This window comes from Canis lupus, chromosome 19, assembly GCF_003254725.2.
Source record: "Canis lupus dingo isolate Sandy chromosome 19, ASM325472v2, whole genome shotgun sequence".
NCBI classification, from domain to species: Eukaryota; Metazoa; Chordata; class Mammalia; order Carnivora; family Canidae; genus Canis; species Canis lupus.
This window is the reverse complement of record NC_064261.1, coordinates 27983097-28005515: the sequence shown is the minus strand read 5'-3', so window position 1 is coordinate 28005515 and position 22419 is coordinate 27983097. Positions and strand designations below refer to the sequence as shown.

The window sequence follows — 22419 nt, the reverse complement described above, 5'->3', positions numbered from 1 at the left end:
AAGAGGGAAGTTTATAATGATGATGGCTTATCTCAAGAAACAAACAAAACATCTCAAATAAGCAATCTAATGTAAATCTCAAGGAATTAAGAAAAAAATGAACAAACAAAGCCCCAAGTTAGCTGAAGGAAGGAAATAATAAATATCAAAGAGGAAATAAATGAAACAGAAACTAGAAAGACCATAGATGGATCAAGGAAGTTCTTTGAAAAGATAACCAAAATTGACAAACTTTAGTAGACTCATTAAGAAAAAAGAGAGAGAGGGCTCAAATAAATAAAATTGGAAATAAAAGAGAACTTATAAATGATATGAAAGAAATACAAATGATCATGGACTACTATCAACAATTATAAGCCAAAAAATTGGGCAACCTAGAAGAAATCAAACATTTGTAGGCAAAAACCTAAGATTTGATCTAAGTGTTAAATATTAAAAAGAACAACTCAAAATGAACCAAAGATTTAAATGTAAAATATAAAAACATAAAACTTTGAGTATATAAATGGGAGAAAAACTTCTAAAATATAAGTAGGCAAAGATTTTTCAGACTTCTCAACAAAATCATGATCTATAAGGGGAAGTTCAAAAATCTAATATTATAAAAATTAAAAACTATTTTCCTACAAAAAAATCTTGCAACAAGGATGAAAAGGCAAGTTACAGAATGAGAGAAAATATTTGCAAACCACACATCAAAACAAATATTATCCAGAATATATATAAAAACTCAAAACTTAAAAGAAAATCCAATTAGAAAGTGAGAAGACGTGAAGGGATATTTCCTTAAAGAGAATATGCAATTAAGCAAATAATCACATGAAAAGATGTTCAACCTCATTAGACATTAGAGAAATGCAAACAAAAGCCATAATATGATATCACTACATACTTCTCAAATGGTTAAAATAAAAATAGTGGGACGCCTGTGTGGCTCAGCGATTGAGCATCTGTATTCATTCAGCTCAGGGCGTGATCCTGGAATCCGGGATTGAGTCCCACATCAGGCTCCTTGCAGGAAGCCTGCTTCTCCCTCTGCCTGTCTCTCTGCCTCTCTCTCTCTCTCTCTCTGTGTGTGTGTCTGCCATGAATAAATAAATAAAATCTTTTAAAAAATAGTGACAACACTCATCATTGGGAATTTAATATATTACACCTCACTGTAAAACAGTTAACAGTTTCTTAAAAAAACTAAACATGCAAATATTGATCCATTCATCAATTATACTCAGGAGTTTATCAAAAGTCAATGAAGACATGCTCATACTAAAATCTGCATATGAATGTTTATAGCAGCTTTATTCTTAAAAGCCCCAAACTGGATACCTCCCAGTGCTTTAATGGGTAAATAAACTATAGAGCTTCCATACCATGGGTTACTATTCACCAATAAAAAGGAATAAATTGCTGATACACAAAACAATCTGATAAAGCTGAGAATTACTGTGAGTGAAACAAGCAAATGCAAAAATGTTATGCATTGTATGCTTTTGTTTATGTAACATTATGAAATGACAAAATTATAGAAATGAAGAACTGTTACTGGTTTCTAGGGTTGAGGAGGAGGAGTAGGGGGCTAGAGAGAAGCAGGTATGGCTATAAAAAAGCAACATAGCAGATCTTTTTCTGTAATGTAAATGTTCCATTTAGAGGATGTATCAGTTAGCATTTTGGCAGTGATAGTGTACTATAGTTTTACAACATGTTACCATGGGGCAATATAGGATCTCTCTGTATTGTTTCTTGCAATTGCATGTGAATCTACATTCTCTGAAAAAATCTCAGTGAAAAAAAAAAGAAAATTAAAAAAAAAAAAAAAAAGCACGAAAATGAGAAAGCTCCAAGGGAGCCTGAGGAGGTGACGTAACTAGTAGAAGCAAGAATTCTAACAAACATGAAGGTAGAAAAGAATCATCAAATCCCCATAATCTCAAACCCTCCAAAAGACAAAAATAACATAAATTTATTCCAAGTTGAGTTGTATTGAGTTAATCAATACATCATCATCAATGGAACCTTTGTTTTACTGTGGCAAAACTACAGAGAAAGCCATTTCCTTCCATTTTGCTCACTCTTGAACTAAATAATTTTTTTTAGATTTTTATTTATATATTCATGAGAGACAGAGAGAGAGAGAGAGAGAGAGAGAGACAGGCAGAGGGAGAAGCAGGCTCCCTGCAGGGAGCCCCATGTGGGACTCAATCCCAGAACCACAGGATCACGACCTGAGCCAAAGGCAGATGTTCAACTACTGAGCCACCCAGGTGCCCCTTGAGCTAAATAAATTAGCGAATTGAACTCTCATGTGGCCATCTTCATGAGATCTCCAAGATCCGTTAGCAGAGAAAAGGGAAAGATAAGTGTAAGCCTAAACTTTACCCGACAGCTGCTTCAGCACTGAGACTCTGATTTATTTTATGTGTCAAATGTGGAACAAAACAATACCCTTCATAATGAAATGTGAAATTACCTGTAAAAGATAAAATTATTGATGTAGATGAAATTATAAGTGTAAAATCATTAAAGCATTGGAGCAATGTGATATATTATAAACATCTAAATTTTTGCATCATACTTTTTTTCATACATTTCATACGTATCTGGCTGTGTTTCTTTAGGTGATGGTGTTAAAATAATCGAAGAAATTAATTACCACATTTGCACCTGAACCTTTTATTTGACATCACTGTGACAATTGAGAGCAAATTGTATTGACAGGCCCTTCTAAAACATCATTATGCAAAAATGTACCATCCAGAATCAATTAATGTTGGATATCATATTCAATTTTATGGAAATCCAAAGCTCAGTAAAACATGCATTCAAGCTACCCAAACGATAAAGCTCATGTAGTAACAGGCAATGTTTTCTTGTATGCTCGTATTTATGGTTAAAGGGTAGAAAGTTTGTAAAGATTTGAAGGTTGCTCATAGAATATTGGTACCATAAAATTTAATTACGTATTATATTTATATATTATTAATTATACATGATTATATTTAATTATATTTAATCATATTTAATTATAATTAAGTATGTGTGTTTGTGTGTGTGTGCATGTGTTTATATGTGATTGATTAGTAACTGCAGTCATACCATTGTGACTATTCATACATGGTTATGAATACTAGGATGTGAAGAATTCCTCTTTTAACACAATAACAGCTACACATAGCATGTGTGCTTGAGAAATCCAACCTGAAATGCTGACAAAATAAGAAAGAATTTTTCCTCAGCAACACACACACAAATACTCTGTAAAAATAAAGATGTTATTTGAACAATATCAGATTAAAAAAATGACATAATATTTCCCCAAGGAGAGAACAATAAGAGTTCCAAAGACCAAATTCAAATGTTTAAACTGTGTGTATGCATGTGAATGATAATTAATTAAATTATATAAGTCTAAACTCTATTCTTGGGTTTCAGATTACTCATTAGCAAATTGAGGCAACTTTTCCAATATTCTAATCCTTTGCTATTTATTGTAACTTTACAACAATTTGTTCCTATTCCCATTTTGAATAGTTACATCTATGCTCTAAACTCTAATCCACTGAATTAATTTTAAGCATCCCAAACTTCATCTGTTTCTACACAGTTGAAAGTTACATATTCCTAATATAAACAATAAACTTTAAAAATCTGATCATTAAAGTAAAGGTTTCTATTTTATGCTTTCAAATTCTCTAAATGGAATTTTAGGAGGATGATATTTGTTCAGTTTGGGGGGTTTTTCTTGTAACATTTCTTATCACCTTATTATATAATATTATTTGGATATATTCAAGATAATGAGGAATGATATATATATAACACATTAAGTTCCCACTTCCTCTTTGTGAGCTTTAAAAGTCACAGAGGACCCAGTATTTTAATTCTTTTTCCACTGCCTTTTACTTAGCATATATCCCTGTCTTTAGTCTCTTAGAATTTCTGGCCCAATTATACTAAGTCACAGAATCATCTTCCCTGTCTTCAAATTGACAGTTTCAAGCCCAAAGTCCCCTAGTGTTTTCACAGCCTTAAAAAAAAAAAATAGCCTCAAATGATAACCTAGACATCAATGTTTTTTGTGTGTGTGTGTGTGATTTGATTAACTAATGTGGAAGAAATTTTTATTAATTCATTAGTTCATACTGTGCTTTTCAAGATTCTTGTTGCTGAAATTGAAAGTAGACATTTTTTTCTAATATTTCTATTGATTTGTCCTGTTTGACCTGGAATTCAAGTTCAGTTCAAATCAGAAATCTTTCTTAAGACTTTTGTCTCAGTTTTAATTAATCTTTGTCACACCGATTCTATTATTTCTCTTTCTGTCTTTGGTATAATTGTTGTTAAAACGTACATCAGTATATATCATTTTCTTCCTCTCCTTTTATATTTTTAGAGTCTGGGAAGCAGAGGTTATATATGATCCATTGAAATGACCTTTTAAGTATCAGGTAGACAAGGGCAAATAATGTATTTGATTCTGGCTCACTCAGTTCAACTCCAAAGTCCAAAGTATACCAAAGAGAGATCTCAGAAAATTGCTTACCTCTTTGCAAATGAAGTGACAAAATTCTTGGGGTGCCTGGGTGGTTCAGTCAGTTAAGCATCTGACTCTTGGTTTTCTCTCAGGTCATGATCTCAGGGTCATGGGATTGAGCCCTGTGTCTGGCTCCAGACTCAGTGGAGACTCTGTTTTCTCTCTCTCCCTTTTCCCCCCTCTCTCTAAAAGACACAAATCTTTAAATAAAAGATCTTTTTTAAAAAAGAAAATGAATAAATTCTTATTTGGAAGGGAGCTTATTATATTAGTTCTAGTGAAAGAAAAAAATATCAGATATAGATTGGAAAGAAACTAGAGTAAGAAAAGTCAGCTGTTATAACTTGGACATCACTGGCTTCAGCAGCAGACATGAGGATATGTATAAATAATGGTGATCAAATTCATCATTCTTTTTTGGGCTTGGTAAGACTCATTTCAAAAAAAAAACAAAAAAAAAACAAAAAAAAACAAAAAACAACAAAAAACAAACGAAAACAACAACAACAACAACAACAACAACAACAAAAGATTCATTTCAAGTAGCTTAGGCTGGCTGTAGACCCCATGCAATAGCTGGAACCAAAGAAAGCCAGCTATTCATGACTGAACAATATTAAATAGCAATATATCATCTGATGACTAGTTTTCTGATAATTTGAAATAGTCATTTGGATATCATTGTATTGAATAGTGACACAATAGTTAAGATCTCATGAGGATGGAAGATCTGTCTTTTTAAACATTTCATTGAGTAGGGTGTCACAGTGTTGCCAGACAATAAGTTCTCAAAATATGAAATATGATTAATGTTTGCATTTCTGATATAGCAGACCAGCTGTTTCTCTCTATCCCAATTTATCATTTAAAGAAACTTTGTTTATACATTTTTTTTAAAGATTTTATTTATCTATTCATGAGAAACACAGAGAAAGGCAGAGACATAGGCAGAAAGAGAAGCAAGCTCCATGCAGGGAACCCGATGTCAGATTTGATCCTGGGACTCCGAGATCATGCCCTGAGCCAAAGGCAGACACTCAACCACTGAGCCACCCAGGTGTCCTGAAAGTGAATATATATACAATTCTATAGAACTTTTGCAAAAGTAAGACTTTCTTCATCTACTTGTTGTATGCCCCAAATTAATATATTACTTTTTGCTTTTCAAAGTGTTTTTATCTCTTTATGATCCACACAGAGATTATGAGCTAATTATTTTTGGAATGCAAGTTATTCTTTTTAGTTTTTTTTTTTTTTTTTTTTTAAATAAAACTGGCCTGGTGCCATGTACTTTGTCTACTGCCAATAAAAAAATCAGAACTATTTTCTCATCCTGAATTCTACTTTCTTTTTTTTTTTATTTTACTTTAAAGCAGGGTTTTAGAAGAAGTTTTAATAATATTCCTAATATTATACTATCCTCTTGAAAATTTGCATTTATTTGAATTTTCTTCTACATGAAAAATTACAATCAAGTGTTGTATGAGAATAATGAGCCACTTTTTATTATACCATAATGTAATAATCAGAGTTTCTAAGTTTTCAAATAAATAAATGCATTGCGAATTCAAATGAAAAACAAGAGAGGTGCTTATTTCTAATGCATATTACCTCCAAGAAAGCAAAACATTTACAAGCATCCTGGGAAATTTTTATCAAATAGAGGATGGGAAATAGGAAGCAATCTGCACTATTTCTTTTTACTAATTTAAGCTATGTAACTGTGCATGAAATTCTCTATAGGATGTTGTCATAATTGATTTAATAAACATTAATTTCACTACTGACTAGTGACCATTCCACTCTTATTTAGCTTAGAGAACTTTAAGTTTCTCATTTGTTAGAGAAACAGAATAAATACACCTTAAGTAAGAATAGCATACTTCCAAAATGGTAGACATGTCTTTGAGTAAACAACGAAACATTAGCAGAACTGCATTCACAGTTTAACAACCTATTTGAACTCTCTTTGTTAACAATTTTGTAATTCACCAGCATTCTCCTACCAGTATGGTTCTTGGGGAAAATGTCAGGGTGTAGTGACATGCCTTTTAAGGTTTAGTGGTGAGTGTGCCTATTTGACCTAGTTATTATACTATATTTTTATCCATATTTAAAAGCAGTAAATACAAAGTAAGAAAATAATTCCAACAAAATTACTATAATTCTGAACATTTTTAACAAAATTATTCCAATAATGAAATTAAACAAAACTTGTTATATTTAACATTTTATGTGCATTTAACAACCCTTATGATTGTATTTGTTTGGCATTTCTTAATTTATCCTGACAACTCAGCATATATGACATTATTTTCTGAGTAAAAGATCTGACTGTTATGGCCGAGAGCTAAGTATTGGAGTGGCTGGCATGAGACAGTTGGAATTGGCTATGAAAGGTAAATGACTCATGAAAGGAACAAAATAACAAGAGCAATAAACTATGCCAAAGTTACTTTGACCACCCATCAGATACAAAATTAGTCTGAGAATATGCATCTTAATTATATAAAAAACCTGTTTTTCTCAACTCATGCCAGCCTGGAGGTAAAACTAGCATCACAAGAATAGTTTTTTCATAAAGTGTTTTCATAATGAAGAGTTATATAACATAAAAATCTCTAAATAGGAAAAACATCTCTAAAAACTGGGCAGAGGATATATGTAATTCATTCATGAAAGAGTAAGGCAAATGTCCAATAAATGTATTTAAATTATTTGCAATCTGATTTATAATTATATAAACAAAGTGAGATACATTCATAATGCAGGAGTGATATCAGAATGTCACTAGGAGTTCTGAAAACTAAATTTCATACATGACTGGTGGCATTTGGAAAACATGAATCAAAAATCTGAACTTTGCACACCCTGACTTAATAATTATATTTTTTATATTTATTAGAAGAAAATAATCAAGCCATACACACAGACTTATTTAAAATAATAAATATATTTTGAGATAATGACAACTTGAGAAAACATCCATAACTTTCCAATAGCAGAGAATGGGTTATATAAATTATGTTATACACATATGTATTTATGTATATAGTAACTATTTTATCTATTTTATACTTTAGATTATAGTATAATGTATATTATACATATACACATACATATAGTATAGTATAATGAAACATCACTTAATATTGCTGGAATTATTCCAAATTTGGACTTGAATGACTCCTTTCTTCTTGATGCATACCCATCAACAAAGGCCTCCCCCCACCCCACAACATTTCTTTACCTTCTGGAAGGCACTCTAAGATGCTCCATGGTCATCTTATATATTTCCTGCCCCAATCTCAGAATCAGCCATTTCCCAAGAAGACTTGGCAATTGTCGTTGGAGAATGGTAGGAGAAACCAAGATCTGGGTAATAGGAGTACTTGTTGCATTTGAGGTGTCTTTGCTTCTAGAGCTTCCAGATGACAGAATAAAGAAATATCTGTGTCTTAATTATCTAGATAAGCAGATCTATACATATTTTTATATTTATGCATCTTTATATAATGGAAAATGAGTTCAAAATGGTACTTCTAACAGTAATTTATTACCAAATGTATCATTCTATGTAAGATTCAACAGTGAGAAACCTGTCTCCATCCAGCATTCATTTGCCTAATGGTTCAGTTCCAATAACAGTGGCATCAGAATTATTAACCTGTACCTTCACGACAAACATCTTTATTGACTATGTTCAATTTTGTTTGTCTTTAGGGTTGCATACCTCATTCATTTCCAGTTACTCAAGTCAGCACTTTTTCCATCATCTCTTCAGTGAGATTGGTTTACACATCTATAATACTATTAGATTATTTTGTCACATTCTGCATTCCATCCTTGATTCTCTGACCTAGAGAAATATATTTTAAATTTGCTTACATTAAGATTCACTGTCTGAGCTGTAAAGTTCTATGGATTAAAAAAAAATGCCTGGTATCATGGATCTACCACTGCAATATTATACAGAATACTCTTACCACCGTACAAAATATCATATATTTCAACTATTCAGTCCACCCTCTTCGACACAAAGCCCTAGAAATCACTGGTATTTTTTTTCTACCATCTCTATAGTTTTGATTTGTTTTGTTTTTCCCAGAATATCATAGCGTTGTGAGATTTCTGGAAGTAAAAATCCATAAAGCGTTGATGCTGCTCAAATCTGTGGACTTCAGGAGTTTCTTAATCTCAAGGTAGTCCATTTTTAACCTCCAAAAATTTGCCAAACTTTCCCTTAAACTACTCATATCCAGCAGCTCATTTCTAGGGAAGTGGGGTGCCATTGTGACTCTGGCTTTGCATAGTGTTCCAGACTTTGGGGACAGTAGTTTGCTTGAAACTTCAGTTTTTCTCAAGGTTCCAAGAATAGTTATTTTTTGTTTGTTCAACCTTATTTTGATGTAAATGTGGAGGTGAAGAGTTCCAAATTCTTTACATGTTAGAATTACAACTATAAGTATTAAAGAGCTTTTCGAACTTTTAAGGAAAAATACTTGGTAAGATATGTGGATTTGAAACTTTTGAAGACATCTTAATTATTACTATATTTGTGTGTCTCTTGTGCATGGATGGCAATTAAAGCTAATGGCATGAATAAGATTGCTTGGGGAGAACTATCAAATAGGAACCAGGCTCAAGCCTGACAAGCGTCAACATTTAATAGACATGTAGAAAATGAAACAGCAGAGGTGCTGGGGTATGAAGAACGTTAAAAGAAGATACAGAACATTGTGATAGCACAAAACACAATTTTGTAAAAATCAAATGAGGACTAAAGAATTAGCCATTTGATTAGTAACACAGTGTTGATAATATTAGAATTATTTCAGTAATGTGGGATGCTGGTTAATTTTACATAGTTAATAAGTGAAAAATAGTAAATGATGAAATTTTTGAACTGGACCACATATTATTAATGATTGGAAATAATTTATATACTTAAATTTTTGGAAAGTATATAGTTGAGAAAAGATCTTATGGAAGAGAAAAATAGTATCACTAACTTAGGCAGGCACTGATAAAAGTGGTTTTTTTTTTTTTAAAGATTTTATTTATTTATTCATGAGAGACACAGAGGGAGGCAGAGACACAGGCAGAGGGAGAAGCAAAGCAGGCTCCATGCAAGGAGCCCAATGTGGGCCTTGATCCCACGACTCCAGGATCATTCCCTGAGCTGAAGGCAGGCACTTTAACCACTGAACCACTCAGGAATCCCAGATAAAAGAATTTGTAAAATTAGGCCTATGAATCACAAATGATGAGGGAGGAATGCATATCTGGGAGATTATTTCTGGTTGGTAAGATCTGATTTTTTTCTAGAGCTTTTCCCCCCAGCTCATGTGGTATTGATCATATGTTTATAAGTTAGAAAGGAAAAAAATTCATAAAAACAATTGCAGCAAAATATATAACTACTTAGCCAAGACTCATGTCTAGCTTTTTTTCTTACTTAAAATTAGACGAATGATAGTTCCAGTTCCTATTTTATACTGTCTGCATCCTGTAAGAGAAAATAGTAGTGTATATAGAAAATCTTAATATAGGATGATAAATATTAATTAAAGTTTGCATTAGAGGCTATGAAAACAGCCTGATTATTCAAATACAAGAATTTTGGGGCATAATTTAAGTATCCTATCTGTGACAAAAATAGATTTACTCTAGTAGTTGAAGTTTTGGTTAAACATCTTTTTTATCAATATCCAGGGAATGAGGCTGTCCTCATTTTACCTTGTCTAATAATTTGTTCCTTAGTCATCTCAAGACATACTAACTGACAAGAAGGCCAATGAGACTCTAAACACTATGAAAGAATCATTTTATTTCTTCATTGTGAATTGAATTGATGGTGGCAGAAATGCAGGTGTTATTCACAGTGCTATATTCACATAGTTGTTTACTATAGAGTTGCTGCATAGTTGCTTACCCCTTTTCCTCTTTCAACACAAGATCCAGTATTTAGAGCTTCCTGAGAGACAAAGTTATGAGACTACGAGATTAGAATTTCCTTCTGACAGAAGGAAGCATGAATAAACACATTTTTGTCATATATGATGTTTTAATAAACATGATTTTTAACAACAACAGAAAATATTGGCTGTCTTTCTTTGATTCTTGGTTTGCTTAATTTGTATATTCATTAAAATAGCAAATTATATCTATATATATTTTATATGTGTTATATATATACATACAAAAATAAGAAAAGCGTAAGACTTCTGGACACTATCAGTTGTTAGGCATATATATGTACCCCTGATAGTGTCCAGGAGTCTTACGCTTTTCTTATTTTTGAGCTTATTATGTCTACATGGATTGCATTTTTTCACCTTCAAATTATTTTCTAATACACTTTCATATGTGTTCCAGTCATAATTTAATCGGTAATTATGACACGGAATGTAGACAAGTATTTTTCATACATGAATATCTTTCATCCGCAGCTAGAAACTGGTATATCCAACACGGTTTTGTTGACAGATTTTTATTTTTATTTTTATTTTTATTTTTATTTTTATTTTTATTTTTATTTTTATTTTTTGTTGTTGTTGACAGATTTTTATTATGAATATTTGAAAAGTCATGATTTGATCAAAAATCCTTTTAATATGACCTCTCCTTTCCAAAATAAGCCAACTCCCTAGCCTGTAATTAGAGATGCTTTATAATTTGAAAAGAAATTTCCATCCCAGCATTCTCACTCTCTTCTTTCACGTGATATTAATGCCAAATTGAACTCCATCTCAGGCCCTATGGGAGTTATCACACATATTGTGATAATAAGTTGCAATTGATGCAATTTTAGCACACAAAGAAGACTCGGATGTCAAGCTTCAAGCCATAGCAGTCTCATCTCAAAACTAACATGTAAACAGAATGAGAGTGCAGCGGGAAGCACGAACAACTTAATCAATCAGTGCTATCCTCATTTAATTCTCTTATAAGTGTCCCTGTTAAATAACATTCCCTCTCTGGTGCTCCTCACAATCTTGGATGATTAAAAAGCATTTGGATAATATCTGTAATAAAATTAAGCTCACTGAGTGATGTATACCACTGAGTTCTGGGGACCAAATGAGACAAAGTTTCCAACTGTCAAATTAAGTAGAGTAAGTTATAGGAAATTAAAAATGTGCTTCCCCAGAGATGCAATAGATACGCTCTATTGTCATTTTCTTTTCCTTATTTCATTTCTGAAGACAGATGCTGACAGCTGTTTGTGAACAGGCATTGAAAGGTGTCTTTGAAATAGAAGAGTAGAAAACAAATACAAATAGAATATGTATTCCTTTTTGTATTACATATTTCATTAAATATCAATTCCCAAGCTGCTTAAGCTAGAGTTAACATTATTTTTCTTTGTTGTGTATTTCTCTTGGCTTCAAAAAAACAGAATTTTATCATGTGGGCATTCACATTATTGAAATCAAAGTATTGAATAAATATGTTTGAATATGTTATATCCTGTTTTTCAAAAGTGTAGGCATTAATTTTCATTGGACTGTGCCCAGAAAGCAACAAGCTTCTTAGATTCAAAATTCACAAAATTCATCTGGGACTTTGTTGGTAGGGCCAGAGTTTACATCAATCAAACAGTTTGTTTCTCTTTAGCAGTACAAGAATAAGATAGGATCTAAATTACAAAATAATAATAATTAATAATAATAGTAATACAAGATTTAAAGAGATCTCACACAATTGTTCTTTGTTTATAATATACTGCTCTATGAGTATTTACAAAATAAATAGTAATAATAGTAATGTAATATTTAAAGAGATCTCACATAATTGTGTTCTGCTTTGTAATATCATACTACCCTAGGAGCAGGGAGAAAAGAATCCTGAAGCCAAGGATCTCAATTCACGGTTCATGAGGAGATTTAATTTTAGAAAGGGTCATTTGCTTGAAGAGTGGTCATGTAGGTGTGTCATAGAACAAATACATCTAATATCATGGAAAGAACACAATCTGGAAGTCAGACATATGCCTGTGTCTAATGCATTACATATTAGTTAATTTTGAAGATGCTTAAAGGCAGATTCAAATCCCAGCATGACCATAGACTATCTTTCTGCATGTGACACTAGACAGGATGCCCAAACTCTCAAAGCTTCATTTTTTTCTCTTGAAAAATAAGCAGGAAAATAATCCTACCCCGTGGAGTTATTGCGAGGAGTAAACGAGCTAATGATCTTAGCACATCTAGGATAATCTCTGAATAGGCTCCCAACAGATACTATTCTTTCTTTCCATCCTCTTCTTGTTTTCTTTCATTCTTTAAATTTTTCCTATGATGATTTAAATGGCAATGAAACTGCTGCGAGTATCCAAAAAAGTTAAAGATTATGGTATGTGATACAGCTTAATAGGGTCAAGGTTACAGTATAACGAATTGTAAAGCAATCCTATTACAACAGTGAGTGCAGGTAGAGAAAAGATCTAAATCAACTGCAATATATTTCCAGCTTTGGGACATAATTATTTAGGACATATTACCATTGTGTGTGTTTGGTAAATATCTGCAGATTTCATTGTTATTTATCTCCACTCAGTCTCCTTCCATCCAGACCCACAGTCCATCTGTCCCCAACTGTTTGGAGCCTAAAGGGATAGCTATTGAAATTGCCTCTGGCCTCATTATTATCTTCTACAACTCAGCTTGGGAGGCAGATTACATTTTGGCATTAGCAAAATAGACATTTGCTTACCAGGGATTGCCCAAAATATCTTTCCTACTGGTATTCCTAAGTATCAGTGTTTATATTTTTGTCATTTAAAAAAATGCCAGTATTTCTGGGGAAAAATAAGAGTTTAATGTAGCAATTATATATTTTTCTTAGCATGTAGCAATTATATATTTTTTCTTAGCATTAATTCATTTGTTCAAATGAATTCATTTGAAATAGATGGTGTTAGTGTAGAGAGGAGAGGTTTGGAACATGAGACCTGAACTTTATGTGTGTGTGTGTGTGTGTGTGTGTGTGTGTGCATGTATATGCACGATTCATATTTATATGTAATATGATCTGTGTGTCTATATCCTATCCATATAGATGTATATATACATAACGATGTAAGGCTATATATGATATATAATACCTATTTATCATCTCTCCATGTATTATAATGAATATGCAAGGAGACAACTTGTCCAAGGTCACATATTTAAAGTGATCAACAAACAGAGGGTAAATTCCATCTCAAAACTGTTTGACTACAAAACCCAGACTTGAGATGGAATTGCTTTTTTTTAAAAGGAAGTCTCTGCATAGTTTTGATAGTTGATACATAAGATCTCTGTTTTCATAAAAGAGAGGAAGAAAAAGAACAGGAATTTTAAAACACCCAGGTGTGGGAATTTCTTTTAAGCTTTTAAAGACAAGCCAGGAGAAGGAAGCAGGCCACAGATGTTTATTATTTCCAGATACTGTTTACAAACTCACCAATCAAAAAGATTTTCACTTTGGAATGCTTTGGCACTGCATGGCAGGCTACATAAGACCAGCTAAATATTTTCTACTGAATGTTTTCTTTAAATGAATTTTTAGGGATCCCTGGGTGGCGCAGCGGTTTGGCGCCTGCCTTTGGCCCAGGGCGCGATCCTGGAGACCCGGGATCGAATCCCACATCGGGCTCCCGGTGCATGGAGCCTGCTTCTCCCTCTGCCTGTGTCTCTGCCTCTCTCTCTCTCTCTCTGTGACTATCATGAATAAATAAATAAAAAATCTTTAAAAAAATAAAAAATAAATAAATAAATGATTTTTTAGCTTTATATATCCAAACTGTCTCTATTTGTGGCTCTTTAACTGTTTATGAGCTGCAGAACATTTAAAAAATGTTTTTTCATTAAAAAAGAGAAAAGAAAATTCAAACAGCACAGAGAATATGCAGCTGGACACATACAACAAAAGAGTTTGCAATTACTACCCAGAAGAGGATGGTTCCAGGTAACGCATGTTGCCAATATAAGGGTTTATGGCAGATACTAGACCTACTGGTTTCATAAGATCTTACTCAAGTTTCAACTACATGTCAGAGAGCATTTTTGTTACCTAAACACACACACAAAACATGAAGACAGTGAAGGGGAAAAGAAAACTCTATTTTACTAGCATGACTTTTGAAAAATGCTAACTGGGTCAGTTCTATTTTATTTTATTTTATTTTATTTTATTTTATTTTATTTTATATTAATTAATTAAATGAAATTGACAATCTAATTAATTAATTAATTAACCAGTTCTAGAGTTAGCCTTTGATGTGCACATGAGGCACGCTGAAAGATAATGAATCAGAAGTCCTGAAAGTCCAGATCTGCGCTTCCTGCAGGCCTCAGTTTACAGCCAGGCTCCATTCTTAGGGAGGGTTCTTAAAACTTCACGTCTCCACCAGCTACTCCAGACAGTGTTGCAGTTAAAAATTAAATGAGATAATCCCACAGAGGTCTTTGCACAGAATTTGACACTTATTGCTCAACAACATTTAATGGTGATGAAGGTGATGGTGGTGGTGATGATGATGATGATGATGATGATGATGATAAGTTGTAGGTGATGGTGACCAACTGCAGTGACGGTGGAGGTAGTTGTAATCTAGCCCAGAGTCTTGGAAGATCGCTATCTTGTTGTTAAAGGAACCGCAGTTTTATATTTCTTAATGCAAGAAAATTCAGGACTGATGTCCACCTACCATGTATTTTGTTATATCTGTGACTGTGTATGGCCATGAGTGAAGATCAGAAAGGACTGGCCTTGGCCACGGAAACTGAACATATCCCAATTCCCAGTGTTTGAGTCAGACATGTATTCTGATCATATTAGGGCCAATGGAGAGCAAGCACTGATAAAAGGAAAAGTGAAAGGTCAGAGTAACATCAGAATGACTGAGCATACCATGAAAGTGGATATGGAAATAAAGGTCTGTGGGTATCTAAGTTGGGAATGGGGAAGGGGGGTGAATGCAGCTGGACTGTCCACTCTTGCTCCAGACCTCACTGACTTGTCATGTGAGCTGTGAGTTCACACTCAGCATGCCATGGACCTTGGAAGGAGATTGTTGTCTTAGGTTTTCTTTCCTAGTGGCATCTTTGAAAATTAACATGACTGAAAAATTCTATGATTTGATTATTGTGTGACTGTATCATTTAGGACTTGTTTATATTTACAATCCAACAGTGAGTTTAAAATTGTTGCTATTCTTATGTAAGTATTCATCATGGGAATGTATATTTTACTTAATTCTGAGTCTATTAGTAAAGTTTCCATCCATTCCGACTTTACAGAATTGTATTTTTACATAATATCTTGATGAATTTAAGATTAGTCATGCTCCTTGAATGATTAAGTTGCTTCTTCCTAATGGATTTAGAAAGATTGAGTTAACTACCTACAATGTATCAGTATTATGTTAAGGATTTTACATTCATTTTGACTCTGGGAATTGCAGAAATCTTGGCACATGACTCCATCCACACCTCTGCATTAAGAGATGAACAAACGCCAGCCTGCCTTCTAGAAGCGTAAAGCTGTGTAACCTCAGGCTCACCTTAACGCCTCCTTGAGAGCTCAGCACATGGAGGAGAATTGACTTTTTGTTGTATCCAACACTGGAGGATAGGCCCTTGAATTCTCATTTTTTAAGGCAATTGCTAAAAGAGACATACAACTGTGAATATGTATCTCTGTCTTTCCCAAAGATCTCGAAGCCGTTCCTTTGGAAAATAATCACAGGAGGAATAGAGCCCCTGTTTCCCGGTCTTTATGGGGAGAAGAAATCCTAACTTCTCTGATGGCTGACCAGCAGACATAGCTGGCTTAATTGCATTTACACTACATAATCCTTTATAACTTTCACTTCTCTGACTCTCCTGAGCCCTTTCACCCCCTTCCTACTCTTTTATTCTCTTCCAAGTGTTCAAAGTGTTTTTTTGCCTTAAGAAAAATTAATAGCTTTATTTTTCCTCAATATACACTTAGAAAATAGGTCTAAGAAAAGGTTCCATGAAATAGACCAGAGGACTATATACAAAGTGAAGAGTTCCAAATCAGCAAGGCAAAGTGCACGGACGAAGCATTCTCCCCCCAGGGCCACGGCAGCATAGGACCGTCCTATCAGAGGCGAGGCAAGCTCTTGGATGGCTTTTGAGTTCAGCTGAGGAATTGTGCTGATCTTCAGGAGTTTGCCGCTTGCAAACTTATTCTTGATGGCGATGAAAGAATGGAGCTCAGTAGTTTCCCCTAAGGTTGGCAGTTACTGAATGAAATCTTCTTATTCTTTTAATTAATGTCTGGCAAGGTTTAATCTTTGACTACTCTTAATACTTAAAAGAATTTTTTCTGGCAGCTTTGCCATTTTATAGATGAAAAAGCAGAGGCTTAAAAAAATTGGTTATCTCAAGACCACCATATCTAGACTTTGGCAGAGCCATGGTTATAATCTAAGTTTGTGTTGGTCCCAAATTTTGTCTTTTTTTTTTTTTCATTCTCCTGTAGCACACAGGCATTAAAATGCATCTTAAAGTGACAGTAGAGAAGATACATTTCCACTCCACCTATGCATTTAGTAACTGTCTGGGAAACCTCATATAAGTCCTCATCCCAGACATAATAAATAGCAAACAAAAATAAACAATCATTGACTTTAAAAGAGTTTGTTTTCTGTCTAGGATTCAACAAGCCAAAAATTACAAGGAGGTATTTTCAATTATTCCAACTGGGGAAATTGATTTATTCAAAGTGACAGAATTTTGGGCTTGGGAAATGAGAAAAATCCAAAAAAAGCCATTAAAAAATTGCATTTGCTTTTGCTAATTAACCAAATATAGTGAGAGTTTAGAGTATTCATCACTTTTAGTCAAACTGTGAGTTTCCTGGCTCTAGTCAAACCTGAGTTTGATCTCCTTGAACCAATTTTTACTTCTCCTATCTTCCATCTGTTTAAATATCCTTAGCACATTTTACACTCGTCAAAAATAATCTTCGTAAAAAATGCCACTTGTTTATTCCTTAAGGTGAATAAATCCCCATGCTTCTTTTTCCTGTGGAATCATTACTTCAAATGTTTTCTGAAATGTGTAAGGAAGCCTGTGTAAAACCCCTCTCTACACAGAATTTGCGGCATCAGCACAGTTCAGAGAGAATGAAGCAGATGCAGGAAAGACAATAGAAGAGAACAAGGCACAGTCCAGAACTCTAGGATTATTGACCATGTTTCTATCTTACTTCCCTGGAATGAATGAAATCCAAGCCTAGCCTTTCTCTTAAATAAGTTTATCTTCTTATCCTATCCACCTCTCACTGGTACAATGTAACTTAAAATTACAGGGATAGTTTTATTAGTCATTTCAAAGCAATCTCAAATCAGAACACCCAGAACATTCCTCCTTAAAGAATTTACTAGTTCCATCCTGTGGTACCAATAAACTAATCACCCAACTATTAAGTAATACAATAAGGACAGTCAACTCTGATGGTTTAGCATTCATTACAAATCTGTCACGAAGAACTGCCTCAGACTTAGAAACAAATAGCTTAGTCCCATCTGGCTCTATTTTCCTCTACTGCAGAAACAATACAATTAACCTCATTCTTATTGTTTTACCTGTAATGATAAAAGCACTCTACATATTATGATTCCAAAACATGTGTTTAATTACTTAATTAGAGAATGGAGAACTGCAGTAGTTAGTTAACAGCAAGGCAAAGAGAGAAAAAAGCAGAAGATGAGCATGTTCAGTGAAATATCCCCACATTGGTGTGAAATCGTTTACTGTCATCATTTAATGTCAAGAAAGTAGTTTACTTCCATAAGAGAGAACCAAAAATTTGATTCCAGTTTGAAAAGGGGATTAAAAGGACTCCTGGAATTTTAAAGTATGAGTTAATGACCTATGGCTTATCTGAATTATCAGGTAAAATGCCTGGCACTCTAACCTCATAGTAAGGAAGTATTGAAGGTAAATGTAAAGTAAGATTTAAAAAGGAAGTAATAATCCCACACAGAAATACAAAAGAATGTTTTCAGTTTAGTGAAGAATCAATTTACAGTAATCACTCTGCATCATTTCTAAAGTGTGTAAATAACTGTTAGTCCTTCACTTGCTACTCTGAACATCCCCAGGGCAACAAGAAATCACTATTAGTTGGAGCTTGAAGGAGATGTAGTCTTTTAAGCTCCACCTAGAAATCCTCAATCAAGTATGCATTTTAATAAGAGAATTTGAATTCATAATTACATTTAAGGAGCACTTGTGTGGACTTCTTTCTTCCCCACTTCTTTTGTTTGCAAAAAGGTGTAAAACGTATTGCAAAACAGTTAAATGATGAACACTCTTGCACTAGGACATTACATATATGTCATATGGCATGGCATTCATGACATTGATTTCTCTTCCCAGTGGAGGTCTATCATCAGCATCAAAACAAAACAGATTTTCTTTTTTCACTATAGAAGAACAGCAAATGCTATTGCATAAATCACTAAGTTAAATGTTCATAAGGTAAATACTTCAGAGTAGATCAAAAGGTGTAACACCAGAAAAAGGAAAAAAAAATCCATTTAAAGTAAATTATTTTATTTCACATTTTTTTTGGCCCAGAATATTTCTTGTACTTGTCATCACCTATTTGGATTTAATTTTTTTCCACCTTATATGAATCTTTTGGTAAATATTTAGCAAATAGGTATGTGCAACAAGCTCTTGTGCTTTGTTTTTCTGAAGAATCATTCTCATTATTGAATGACAGTTTAGTTGAAATGTATTTTCTGTTGTCTATGAAGTACATTGCAACAGTCAAAAAAGCAACTTCTTTATTGTGTTTTTAGGAAAAAAATGTTTTCCTTTTTTCTGATCCTTTTTTTAAACTTTCTTTTTGGACATTATTTTTGTAACCGTGATTTTAGTTTCAAATTTCAGGTTCTTTAATTGATCCTGAAAAATATCCAGTCATTATCTTATCAAATATTGCCTTTAATATGTAATAATAGGATATATTAGTTTCCTAGGATTTAGTTTAGGCTGAAGTTGAAAATCTTGTGCTGTCTTCTGTATTTATGACTTCTCTCCTGTGGTTTTTGACTTTGTAAGTTGAGAGTTGCATTTGGGGCTAATTTCCTCATATTTATCTTAAAGGTTACTAATCCTTTTCTAATTACACAAATATACTGTTTATTACATTATTTTTTCAAATATGCCTATTTTTTCAAAGTATGTATTCTTGTATATTTCCACTGTATATACACAAGTTTAATTCATTATTTCTGGTTATTGTATTAGCTTCTGATTTTGAAATGCTAATCATCCTCTCTGATTATAGCTCTTCACTCATTCATGATAAATCATTTCTTCATATTTTTTATTTTGACTGTGAGCTTATATTTAGTACATATTAAGCCCCTGGCACACCTGGGAAAATCATGTCCTTGAGTTATGAATATGCCTTTTGGAGCATTTTTAAAGTTTTGTTTTTGCCAAGTGAGTCATGCTATACCTGGCCTAGAACAATTTTTATGTTAATATTTAAATTTTATAATTCATATACTATATAAGTAAGGTAGATTTGAGCTTGAAGCCTCTTCAAGTATAGTTTCCTTGTCCATGAAAAGAAAAAAATGGTTCTTTCCTGAAGAGAAGGTGAATGGTATGTTTTTTCAGTCTCTGTTATCACCAGAGTCCTGGCAGAGAGTACGTGGTACATTTCTTTGAGATATCTGAGAAGAATTAATAAAGGATTGTTAGAAGATGTAGACAAGCTGTAGGGAAATCAAAACTTGGGATGCCTGGGTGGCTCAGCCATTGAGCATATGCCTTTAACTCAGGGGGTGATCCCAGGTCTGGGGAACAAGTCCCACATCAGGCTCCCTAGGAGGAGCCTGCTTCTCTCTCTGCCTGTGTCTCCGCCAGTCTCTCTCTCATGAATAAATAAATAAATCTTAAGACACACAAAACTATGACCCCTCAGAGATGGTAATAGGAGTAAAGACTGAGTGACTGAAACTGAGTCTGAAGGAGTGAGAAGACAGAGCCATTCCTTAGAACCTGGAGGCTGGGGCAGCCCTGGGTGGCCCAGTGGTTTAGCGCCACCTTCAGCCCAGGGCGTGATCCTGGGGACCCGGGATGGAGTCCCACATCAGGCTCCCTGCATGGAGCCTGCTTCTCCTTCTGCCTGTGTCTCTGCCTCTTTCTCTCTCTGTGTCTCTCATGAATAAATAAATAAAATCTTAAAAAAAAAAAAACCTGGAGGCTGATAAAACTATTGGTTGGTCTCCCAACCGTATATGTCAGGAAGTGCCTGTATGTGACAAGCTGGAAATAAGAAGCTAGGGAAGTAAATATTCAAACCTCACCTACCTTCTTTCATTTTCTCACTGTATTCCCCAATGGCATACCCCAACCAAAATCCAGAAGATGGGTGTTGTTCCCGCAGGTCAGGATTCCAGAGCCCAGCAGTATCCATAGCAGTTTCCCTGGTGCCCTTTTATATTGATTGATTGATTAATTGATTGATTGATTCAAGTTTTTATTTAAATTCCAGTTAGTTAACATATTAATATTGGTTTCAGAAGTAGAGGTTAGTGATTCATAACTTCCATATACCCAATGCTCATTTTAGAGAATTCCTTTCACTAGGAGTGCAAAACTCTTTCAAGTACCATGATCTTATTGTGTCTTCCAACCACGCTATTATGTTTCCTCTCAAATCTTCATATGCACATAAACAACTGATCCTGAGTATGTTGCTGCATAATTAAAAATTTAAATATATTTCCCCCCAATACATACATTCTCAAAAACATAAACAACTTAGAGTCCCTTTATTTATCTTTGTTTCTGGCATTTAGAGACTTTTCTCTCTCTTAGTTGCATATCCATGCACAGACATTATATTTTTATCCAACACTTTTAGGAAGTGTTCCATTTTAGTTCAGATTGCCTATTCCTGGATTTGGAAGTCCAGAAAAACTTAGCTCATGGACTTGTGTCCTAACTATTTTATATCACAAATGGTACAAGACAACAATGCTGTTTAATATTGTGTGTATTGGTGCATGTTTATATTTGAATTGATTGTGGAAGGGCAATGAAGATAAATGATGTTCTTTGTTGTTTTTCAGCTCTGACTTCATGAATTTTGTAAGAAATTATTCTAATATGATGTGTTTAAAATTTCTTCTCCATGCTGTTCTTCTCCTCCTCAAACCTGAAAGAGAATGGAGCTGCCAATATAAGCAAACACTCAAGTCAAAAAGGCCCATAAGATAAAACCACTCACAAACATCATTTCAGGGGGGAAAAAAGGTAGGTAGCTAGAGCATTGCAGATATAGAAACAAATCTCTTGTGATGTTATAATGAAGATTTAGTACTTACATTGAGGTTTAATTATTTGAAGATGTAATTTCCTTAAAAAATTGCAGATAATAACAGGGATCCTCACAAAAAGAAGCAGTCAATAAACTCGAGGATGCAATATACTAAATCTGAACTATAAGAAAAAAAATGCTAACCTGAAGTGGCTCAGAAAATAATGTTTAGTGGAAGAAAAGATTAACACAAGTTATAAATAATGTATGTTATAGATTGAGGTGCTATTGACTCATGTTATCATTTATTGACCAAAAGTATATAAAAACATACTACAAGTCACTTAAACTATTTTCAGCATTTATCAGTTCTGAAGTTAAAAGAAAGTCCTAATAACATTATAGACATATCTGTGGCCCGTGTAATCCTATGTATTTCAGCAAAGATTGTGTTGATGATGATTAGAGTGAACAAAAAAAAAAAAAAAAACAGTTCTTATAAAATACTTCAGCAAGTATCTTAGGAGGATTCATTACTCTTCCCACATAGGTATGTGATGTTATATAGGCATATG

General features: G+C 33.6%; 1 pseudogene; it reads right to left on the bottom strand.

Annotated features, from left to right (window-relative positions):
- LOC112649700 (synaptosomal-associated protein 23-like) overlaps positions 1-20998 on the bottom strand; it is a 92085-nt pseudogene extending 71087 nt beyond the window's left edge.
- Between the last annotated feature and the right edge of the window lie 1421 nt (positions 20999-22419).